We start from the raw sequence: 9,598 nt of genomic DNA on the forward strand, positions 1-9,598 counted from the left end.
AGACTCCCTAGCTCTTTTGTTGGAGATTTCAAGCTCTTTGTCCTTCTTCTGTTGACCGTCTTTCAAATTCCCATTTTCTACCGAGACTCGGCCGAGCTTACTCCTCAAGTCAGCATTCTCCAACTCTAGCTCCTTATTACGGGCGTTGAGCTTCTCCACATCTTTGGGTAATATGGGTTCTGGCTTAGGAACCGATGGATAGATAGAAGGATCAAATGGAAAAGGGAGTTTAACCATCTAAACCCTCTCTCTAACCCAACAAGTATAAGGCTCTTGAGCGATGACATTTCTCTTACCTAACTCCTTACCCTTTCTGATGACTGCTTGCCAAGACCTCTTGATCTTCTTCACCATGGGATGATCTTCCTCAATGTTGTGTAAGATGAAAGGCTTTAAAGCTTCAGCTTTTGGAGTGTCATTCATAGGGTAACCATCCTGCCTCAAAGTTAACACGGGGTTATAGTTGATGCAACCCTTGGTTCCTATCAAAGGTATATTGGGGAAGTCACCAATGCTGACAATAACATCCTCGGTTTCCCAATCCATCATATACCACTTAACATGATTGGAGGTGAAGGAAGCTAACTTCTGGGAGGGCTTGAGTTCGTTTGAGACAAAAGGGCCTTCTTCAGGCATATGATATCTAAACCAGGCATGAAACAGTTGCGCACAACATAAAATGGTTCCTCCCTTCTTCTCATGACGATCATGGAGAGCATAGTGGAGGTATGCCAAGAGGAACGGTACAGGGTTACCAGAGAGGAAGATTCTCACCGCCAGGTGGTCCACAAAATGGTCAATATTTGGGAAGAGAACTATCCCATATACCAACACGGCTAACACAGCATAGAAAGCATCCCAATTCCCCTCCTTTTCCATCTTCTTAGCTTGATCTTCCAATAACTTCCTAGAAAAACCATTGAGAGCTCCCTTCACATCCCAATTGTCCACGACTTCAGAAACCTTCAAACCCAAAGCTAAAGTTATCCTTTTGGGAGGAATACCTTTATCAAACTTAGGAAATGGATTATGATCCCTCAATTCCGACCTACAATCCTCTCAAATCCTTCCAAGGTAGGAGCTAATTGGAAGTCAGAAAACGTGAAACAACGTAGAGGTGGATCATAGAATTGAGCAATAGTCACTATGTTCATCATGTCCATCTTCTCATTTAGGATGTCCAGGATTCTTCCATAGTCTTGCACAAAGTTGTTGAGTTTGATTGGTGTTACTTTGGCACTCAACTTTTGCAGACTGGCAAGGTCCACGTTCTTGTATTTGAACTGAAAAGTGCTTCTTCTCTCAGGATTCATTTTGCTAACAAGTCTGGGATTCCTAAAACAATGCGAAACAAACTAAGAGTTTTTCTATTTTATGTGTATGCAATGAATGGATGGATGCAATGTTTTTTTGGTACAGGTTCAAAGGTCCGAGGTATGGATAAATCTGATTGCTTTCCAAAATAGGGTTCTCATCGAGTATGACCTAGGGATTTGTTACAAAGGATCCCCAAAGTCATTGATTCACAAGAATGTTTGACGCTTACGAAGTATTCACCTCGGGTGACAATATTTGCGAAAGGATCTACTCTAAGTGAGGTTCTCGTAACGACTCTTACGAAGTATTCACCTCGGGAGTCTGTACTACTCAACCATCGTCCTATCTTATGTCTTTTTCACTCTAGACTCGGGTATAGAGTCTTTCCCACATGGTTTGCAATCAAATATCCAAGTACCCAACATAGTGGAACCAATATACAACAAATATATCAATGTAAGAATAAAGATAATAAAAGTAATAAATAAGGAAAAGCCACACAATTAAACAAACAAAGGCACACAAGCTTCCTAACTAGGCTTGACTCACTTAGAGATCGGTACTCCCCAGCAAAGTCGCCATCTGTCGTACCTCGAAAAAAATGGGGATACGACCTAGCGAAGCGCAATCGCACGCTCGCAATGATGGACTGAACAAAGTCTCCACCGAACTTTATTTATTCCTAAAAAGGAAAAGGGGAATATCTATAAAACCGAAGAAAGAACGACAATGATATTGGTCGTCGCAACCAAATCAGGGTTCGGGAGTCGATTACGCAAGGGGAAGGTATTAGCACCCCTCACGTCCGTTGTACTCAACGGGAACTGTTAGGTTAGTTGTGCGCATTAGTGTTAGTTTGAAATATTAGGCTTTTCAAGTTATTAGGTGGGAAAGAAAGAATGGAAGAGAGGAGAATGTTTTTGGATTTTCTACGAAGGACTAAACCTAATTTTTTTATTAGTGGGCCTGACAAGATTTACAAATCCTGCTCCTACGTATCTCAATAGATAAATCAAGGCTTACGTAGTTCTGGATAGAAAAAAGTTTGTTTCTTGGTCGATTTTAGCGAAAGCTACTTTGTGTCAAATCGACGAAAACATTGTTGGACTATCCAAAACAGGTGGAGAAACATTGCCTTGCATTGTTTTGAAACAAAGTACCTTTCGTTTGCGAAAGGGTTTAAGAGTCAATCGCACGGCGGCGAGAAAAGAAATTGATTGGTTTGATGTGTCTGAAGTAATGGCGAGAACTTGGATGGGCGAGATATCCATCTCGAATCCTAGTCTCAGGAGTGTGTGGTATCCACCACGTTCCATTTCCATCTTATTTGCAAAAGTGTTTAATAAGGATTAAGGGTTTTGAATTTGATTGAGAAAGGATTTGAAGAAACTTGTATTGACAATTTTAAATGATGGCGAGAGCTAAGATAGGCGAGGCATCCACCTCTAATCTTAATCTTAGGAGTGCATGGTATCCACCATATTCCATTTCCATCTTTATTAGAAAAGTGTTAAATAGGAATTAAGTATTTTGAGTTTTATCATGAAAATGGCTTGACGTTGGATCAAGCATTGATGGACGTTTAAGAGAAAATTGAATGAATGTTTGAGAGAAACAGAATAGATAAATTTGGATGGTGGCGAGAGCTAAGATAGGCGAGACATCCATCTCGAACCCTAGTCTCAGGAGTGCGTGGTATCCACCATGTTCCATTTCCATCTTTATTTAAAATGTCTTAAATATGAATTAAGTTTTTTGAGTTTTTATTATGAAGATGGCTTGATGTTAGATCAAGCATTTGATGAAGGTTTGAAAGAAATGGAATAGAATGGGAGGAAGAAATGGATTGATTTGTTCATTGAGAAATTACTCGACGTTGGATCGAGTCATTATTTTTGATATTTTTGAAAATAAATTGGTTTTATTCTTGTGTTAGTAGCTAACTAAACAGTCAAGCAAATAAAGAAATAAAAAACGATTAAATTATTACATGCCATGGGAGTGGGGGTACATTTTGTCGAATGGGGATTCAAAGTAATGAAATAATTAAATTGGATCAATCAAAGAATAAACAATGCATGAGTGTAGGTGCAAGAGAATTGTCTCCTTGTAAGAAGGCCCAAGAGTAAGCCATGTGAAGAACATAAATAACACAATAAGTTATATTTACAAAACACTCAAAAATTAAATTGAAAAAACAATATCGGGACGCGCACGGATAAAAATCGGGATGCGAGGATGCGAATCAAAGTCACATAACGCAAGAACGTGCATAGAGGAGAAAATTGAGACACAAACAAAAGCAAAAACAAAATCCTATGTAATGTACTCAAAGCCGGTTTGCACATATTGACAACAATTGAAATGTCATATGTGATTAATCATAACGCGGCGAAATTCTATTGTTATCTCGATAAAATAATTGTAGATAAACAACATGAGAATTGTTGAATCCATAAATTAAAATCGATGCTTTTCCAATAAAAATAAATCAAAAGGGTAAACATTAAAAAATGAGTATAGGAGAAATTAGGTTAAAACATAAACATGAAAAATTTGAATGCTAAAAGAAACAAAATACTGCATATGGGTATCGAACCCACTACCTGGGTGGGAATGAAAAAACTCCATACCCACCCGACCAAGAGCCGTCAGTTGTTAAGCTATGGCCAAATAAAATAAAAAAAGGAAAAGGATAATCAACTAACGAAAAAATAAATAACAAAAGGGCCTCAACATGGGCCGCGGGACCTAGGCTAAACAAAAGAATCTTGGACGGTTTGGGCCCGTGACCACCTGATCCAAGCATTGGCCCAAACATGGAAGGCAATGAAGGAATCCAAAAGTCAGCCTTAGCCGCATGGCTGTCGTCGCAGATAACCAAGAGTGCCTAATGCTAGCACTAGCTGGCAGTATTAATGAAAGGCGGCTGGGAAACCACAAAAGTTCATATGGCACAGTGATCGAATATTCAAACAAACGGTTTTAAATGTTTTAAATGAAAAATAAATGCGAGGAAATGGTATTTGAAAAGGAATCGGCAGTGAATGAAATGAAAAAAAATAAACAACGTCTCTTTCCTCACCAAAACCTGAGTTATTCTCGGAGAAAATCTAACCTTCTCAACTTGAGGAGATCCAAAAATGAATGACCGCAACAACAAACGAACGCCGGCGATGGATATGAAACTCGGTCGGAAAGCACAAAAGGAACCGTTTACAAAGAGGCCAAGCGACGATAGGGCGATGGACATTTGAATCTCTCCCTCTTTCGCCAATCGATTCCCACCGGTGTGCTCAAAACTCGCCTCCCTTGCCTTCGGTATGAGCTTCGTCCAATGGCGGTGAAAAAAGGTATAGAGTTCTTCAGACTTTCCTCCTTTACTTTCGTTTATCAGGGTTTTGCCATTCATTTGCCGCTATCTAATCTTTTTTCCTTTATGAACAGTATCCTCCCCTCACAAAATTAGTGTTTGCTCTTTATATGCGTGACCAACCGGGACCACGGGAGAGAACTCACAGTCTTTCATAGTACGGAGTTGCTTGGGGAATTTTTGTCCTCTTTCAACTTGTGGTCCCTCCTTCAATCCTTCACTCATCCGTTAATCATCGGTAACAAACAAATTACCTCCCTAACTCACTTAGATGAAATAGGATATGTTTTTGTGTAAACTGATTTTATGTGGTGTTGTTAACTTGGGGTAAAGCGTCCCTTTTTCACAGGGCAGAGCAAGACGCTGTGAGTTTTTTCGATGAGGCTTGTCAGCATGATGATTGATTTGTCAATTAAACTAGCTCCTGGTATGCGATCACGTGACAGTTGCACTGTTTTGTTATTGTTTTGGAGTGACAATTGCACTGTTTTGTTATTCACAGGGCGCTGGTTGCGTTTGTTACGGTTTGCAGGGCCGTGGCTACCTGATACAATTTTGGCCTTGCATTTGTTACGGTTTGCAGGTCCTTGGCTACAAGATACTGACATCTTCCAACAATCAACATGTGGAGATACGGCTGGTACTTGCAAATCCTTGAAAATAATTCCAGGTCCCCTCACCCATGATGCAACTCTTATGGGTGAAACAATTGGGGAACTGAATATCAGTCTCAGTAGAGCAATTAGAAGGATTCTCATGCCACATAATAGGATAACAACTTGCTCCAGATGAACCTGCTTCTGCTCTGTACTCAATAACGTCTGACACTAACGAGAGAGGACCTTTGCCATGGCAATCAACAGGGGGGCTTGCAAAGAACTATTTTCAAATATATCATAAATTAAGTTCTGTATATGAGATCTTTTCAGAGAAGCCTTAACCGGAAGGAACCAGTTACTAGTCAAAAAAATTGGAGTGCATTGTTATATTGAAAGGGTTAAATTTGATTGGAGCTTCCTCCAGAAAACATTTCACGTAGTAAAGCATAAATAGACCATAATCATACAAGTCCCCTTGCTAAGGAAGCTCTAGTGAGATGAACCGCAGCTGTAAAAACATAGAAGAAATGTCATCCACCATATTGTGGTGTCTCTCTTTCCTTTCTTCACACAGGTAGCTTTGGATAACATTCTTAAGACCTTTATGATGTCCATTCTTAAGATCTTCATCTCTGAAGCACGACACTTCCCTAGGATAACAGATGACAATTTGCTCTGCCATCAGAAGCACTTGAAGGATCTTTATCTAAATCAGCTAACTTTCGAAAGAAGAAGCTATTGAAAGAGTGAAACCTCTTCTGCTCATCAGTGGAAAGTTTATTTTTCAAATACTTGATATAAAAGTCAATGATAGTGTCATTGAGGAATGTCTCTAGCTGTAAAAGTGCAACATCTCTCTTACTAATGGAAACAGCATCAGGTTCCCCCTTTGGATAAATAACCTCCTCAAATGATTCATCAAAAATGGGAAAATAATCCCTCAGAGAGAACAAACTACCATGTCCCAATGCATAATTATTTCCAAAGTTGTTTGTATCAATGTTAAAAACTGTACTCCAGATATTTGTGTATCTCATATCCAATAATTTGATAACCTCCCCAGCCCTAGACCAACATGAATCATAAACTGCAAATTTCAACAGCTTACAGCCTGGTTTTGCATTTGTAATGCCAACTTCTTCAAAATCTTTTGATCTAAGGAAAAGGTTGATTGATGATGTTTCAATCCTTTCAAACCAACATGATTCAATTTTTATAATATCTTCAGTTTCCCACTCAATTTTAAAAGGTTTCCCAGTTTGATTGCTTGTTGGGCCTTCAAGTTTAATGGAGCTGCACGTGAATATTGACCGAGAATAGGTGGAATATAACTCCTCATATTGAATAAAATAAGGGAGGACATCAACCACCTTTTGTAGTTCATCAATTTTAAATGCAGTAGAGTCCGTATTGAATCCAACATCGGCACACATATAAACACCCTTGCATTCTAACCGCAACTAAAATGCTCTAATTGTGGGGTTGGGTTCAGACCAAAACTGGGATCAATTGCTGCACGAGGATGAAGATACCGTACACCTGATTTTCCTGACTTGTGATCTAATGTATTGAAGCTCAAAGCTGTTTATTTTTATTTTTATGGGAAACATCGTTCAAAGCCACTTGTAGACACATTAGAGAAAGTACTTAACTTTCACATCCTTTGTAACATTTCTAAACAAGTATATGTGATGTGAATGAAAAAGAAAAATGGTATTTTGTAGCGAGACAAAAATATTTCTTTGTGTTCTAGAACTTTCATCCCTGTTTGGTAACTAGAACAACATGTTTATAGCCACAAGCTATATTATGAACATCTAGAACCACTTTTGATTCCAATGCCTTAGGAAGGAATGCATCCAAGTCGAAATTCTTCCTCCCATATACCCCTAGAGGCATAACGACTTATTATAGTGTTCCAAGAAACATCATCTCTAACAGACATATTATCAAACAAGTGGCGAGCAACATCAAGCTTTCCAATCCCACCATGCGTAAATACCAACACATTATGTAACAAACCAAACTCTACTTAATGGAATTCCTTCGAAAAGACTTATGAACCTCCACCCGGCATCACAATCTAATAACCCCCCACAAGCCTTGAGAACAGATGGGTAGGTAAAATCAGTTGTTTGAACATTCTTACTCAACATATCCTTATAAACAGGAATGGCCTCGTTAAAGAAAATATTTCTAACATACAAAGAGATAACCATATTCCAATGCCAAGGATCCAAATTGTTTGAACTCTTAGTAACAATTTGAGGATCAACAAGCAAATTAAAACTTGCATAGAAATTAATAAGCTTAGAAACCAAGATAGGATTTTCATCAGTACCCACTGAGATAATATGAACCTGTTTACCCTGTGTCAGAGACTTGCGATTGGTGCAAGCCAAAATAGAATATGTTTAATGGGTTGAAATGGGACACAAGAAATAAATTCATGAGGTTCCACCTGATTCTACCAATTGAAAAGAGGTTCTCAAGCTTGCTTAACTATATTAACTATCTCGCATCAAAACAACAGGAAAAACCCCAAAAGAAAAATGGAATGACCATGGTAGTGAGCCTAACATATAAGGTTTGGGTGGATAACATCATGACCCGATGAAATGGTCATGATAAAAAAGAATGCAATTAAGTGATTGATTGGGAAAGCTTTCAGGACCGAAATCAGGGTATGACACTTTGCTCCTAGTTTTACTATTTGCTATACATGTTTATTTTGAATCCTTTCCCCTTCCTTTGGAAAAATAAATCGGTGGTGATATCAATATTTTGTGAGTCAAGTTAATCCAATAGCTTCGTCTCCGATTCTCACCGCGACAGACCTGACCTGACATGGCACTCAAGATCATAGAAGAGGTTAAGAAGCAATTTGACGCTGGCTTTTTGGCTATTTTTGAGTATCCATAGTGGGTTACTAATATCGTTACAGTTCCGAAGAAGGAAGGTAAAGTTAGAATGTGTGTAGATTACCGAGACCTCAATAAAGCGATCCCAGGGGATGATTTCCCTTTGCCTCATATTAATGTTTTGGTTGATAACACAAATCAGTTTTCCGTCTTTTCCTTCATGGATGGTTTCTTCGGGTATAATCAGATAAAGATGTCTCTATATGATATGGAGAAGACAACTTTCATCGCACCTTGGGGAAGTTACTTCTACAAATTAATGTCGTTCGGCTTGAAGAATGCAGGAGCAGCATATCAATGTGCCATGGTAACCCTCTTTCACGACATGATTCATGAAGAGATCGAGGTTTACGTGGAATTCATGATTGCCAAATCCAAAACTGAAGAAGATCACTTAGAAAACCTTAGGAAATTGTTTGCCAAGCTTCTAAAGTTCAAGTTGCGTCTGAATCCAGCAAAGTGCACTTTTGGGGTCCGATCCGGTAAGCTATTGGGTTTCATATTCAGTCAGAAAGGTGTTCAGGTTGATCCCGACAAAGTTCGAGCCATCCAAGATATGTCGCCTCCCTGAACAGAAAAAGAAGTTAGAGGTTTCCTTGGTCGACTCAATTATATCTGCAAATTCATATCACATTTAATAGCTACCTGCAAACCAATATTCAAATTATTAAGGAAGAATCAATCGATTGTGTGGAATGACAATTGTCAAATGGAATTTGACAAAATGAAAAAGTACTTGCAAGAGACACCAATCCTCATACCACCGGTTCCTGGTAGACCACTTATTATGTACCTCACGGTACTTGATGAATCCATGGGTTACGTTTTGGGTCAACACGATGATACAGGCAAGAAAGAACACGCAATATACTACCTCAGTAAGAAATTCAATGAATGTGAGACCAGATACTCACTTTTAGAGAAGACTTGTTGCGCTTTGGCTTGGGCTACTCAACGCCTGAGACAATACATGGTTTGCCATACTACTTTATTGATATCTTAAATGGATATGATAAAGTATATATTTGAAAAGCCTGTTGTTACTGATAGAATTGCTCGATGGCAAATGTTGTTAAGCGAATATGATATCCTGTAATTGACTCAGAAAGCAATAAAGGGGAGCGTTTTGTCTGACTACCTTGCTCATTTACCTGTGGAAGGTTATCAACCGTTGAGGTTTGACTTTCCTGACGAAGACATTATGTTTATCAGAGACTTCACTATGCCAGGCTCCAAGATAAACCCTGAGGAAGTCCCCGAACCAGGATCGCGATGGACACTTGTTTTCGGTGGTGTTTCCAATGCTCGTGGTCATGGAATGGGCGCAATTATCACTTCTCCAACTAGCTTCCATCTTCCATTCACCGCCAGATTATGCTTTGACTGCA

At 39.0% G+C, this 9,598-nt stretch overlaps 1 pseudogene; it reads right to left on the reverse strand.

Annotated features, from left to right (window-relative positions):
* Nucleotides 1-5,007: 5,007 nt before the first annotated feature.
* Nucleotides 5,008-6,722, reverse strand: LOC127102184 (probable ubiquitin-like-specific protease 2B; annotated as a pseudogene).
* Between the last annotated feature and the right edge of the window lie 2,876 nt (nucleotides 6,723-9,598).

This window comes from Lathyrus oleraceus, chromosome 1 (genome assembly GCF_024323335.1).
Source record: "Lathyrus oleraceus cultivar Zhongwan6 chromosome 1, CAAS_Psat_ZW6_1.0, whole genome shotgun sequence".
Lineage (NCBI taxonomy): Eukaryota > Viridiplantae > Streptophyta > Magnoliopsida > Fabales > Fabaceae > Lathyrus > Lathyrus oleraceus.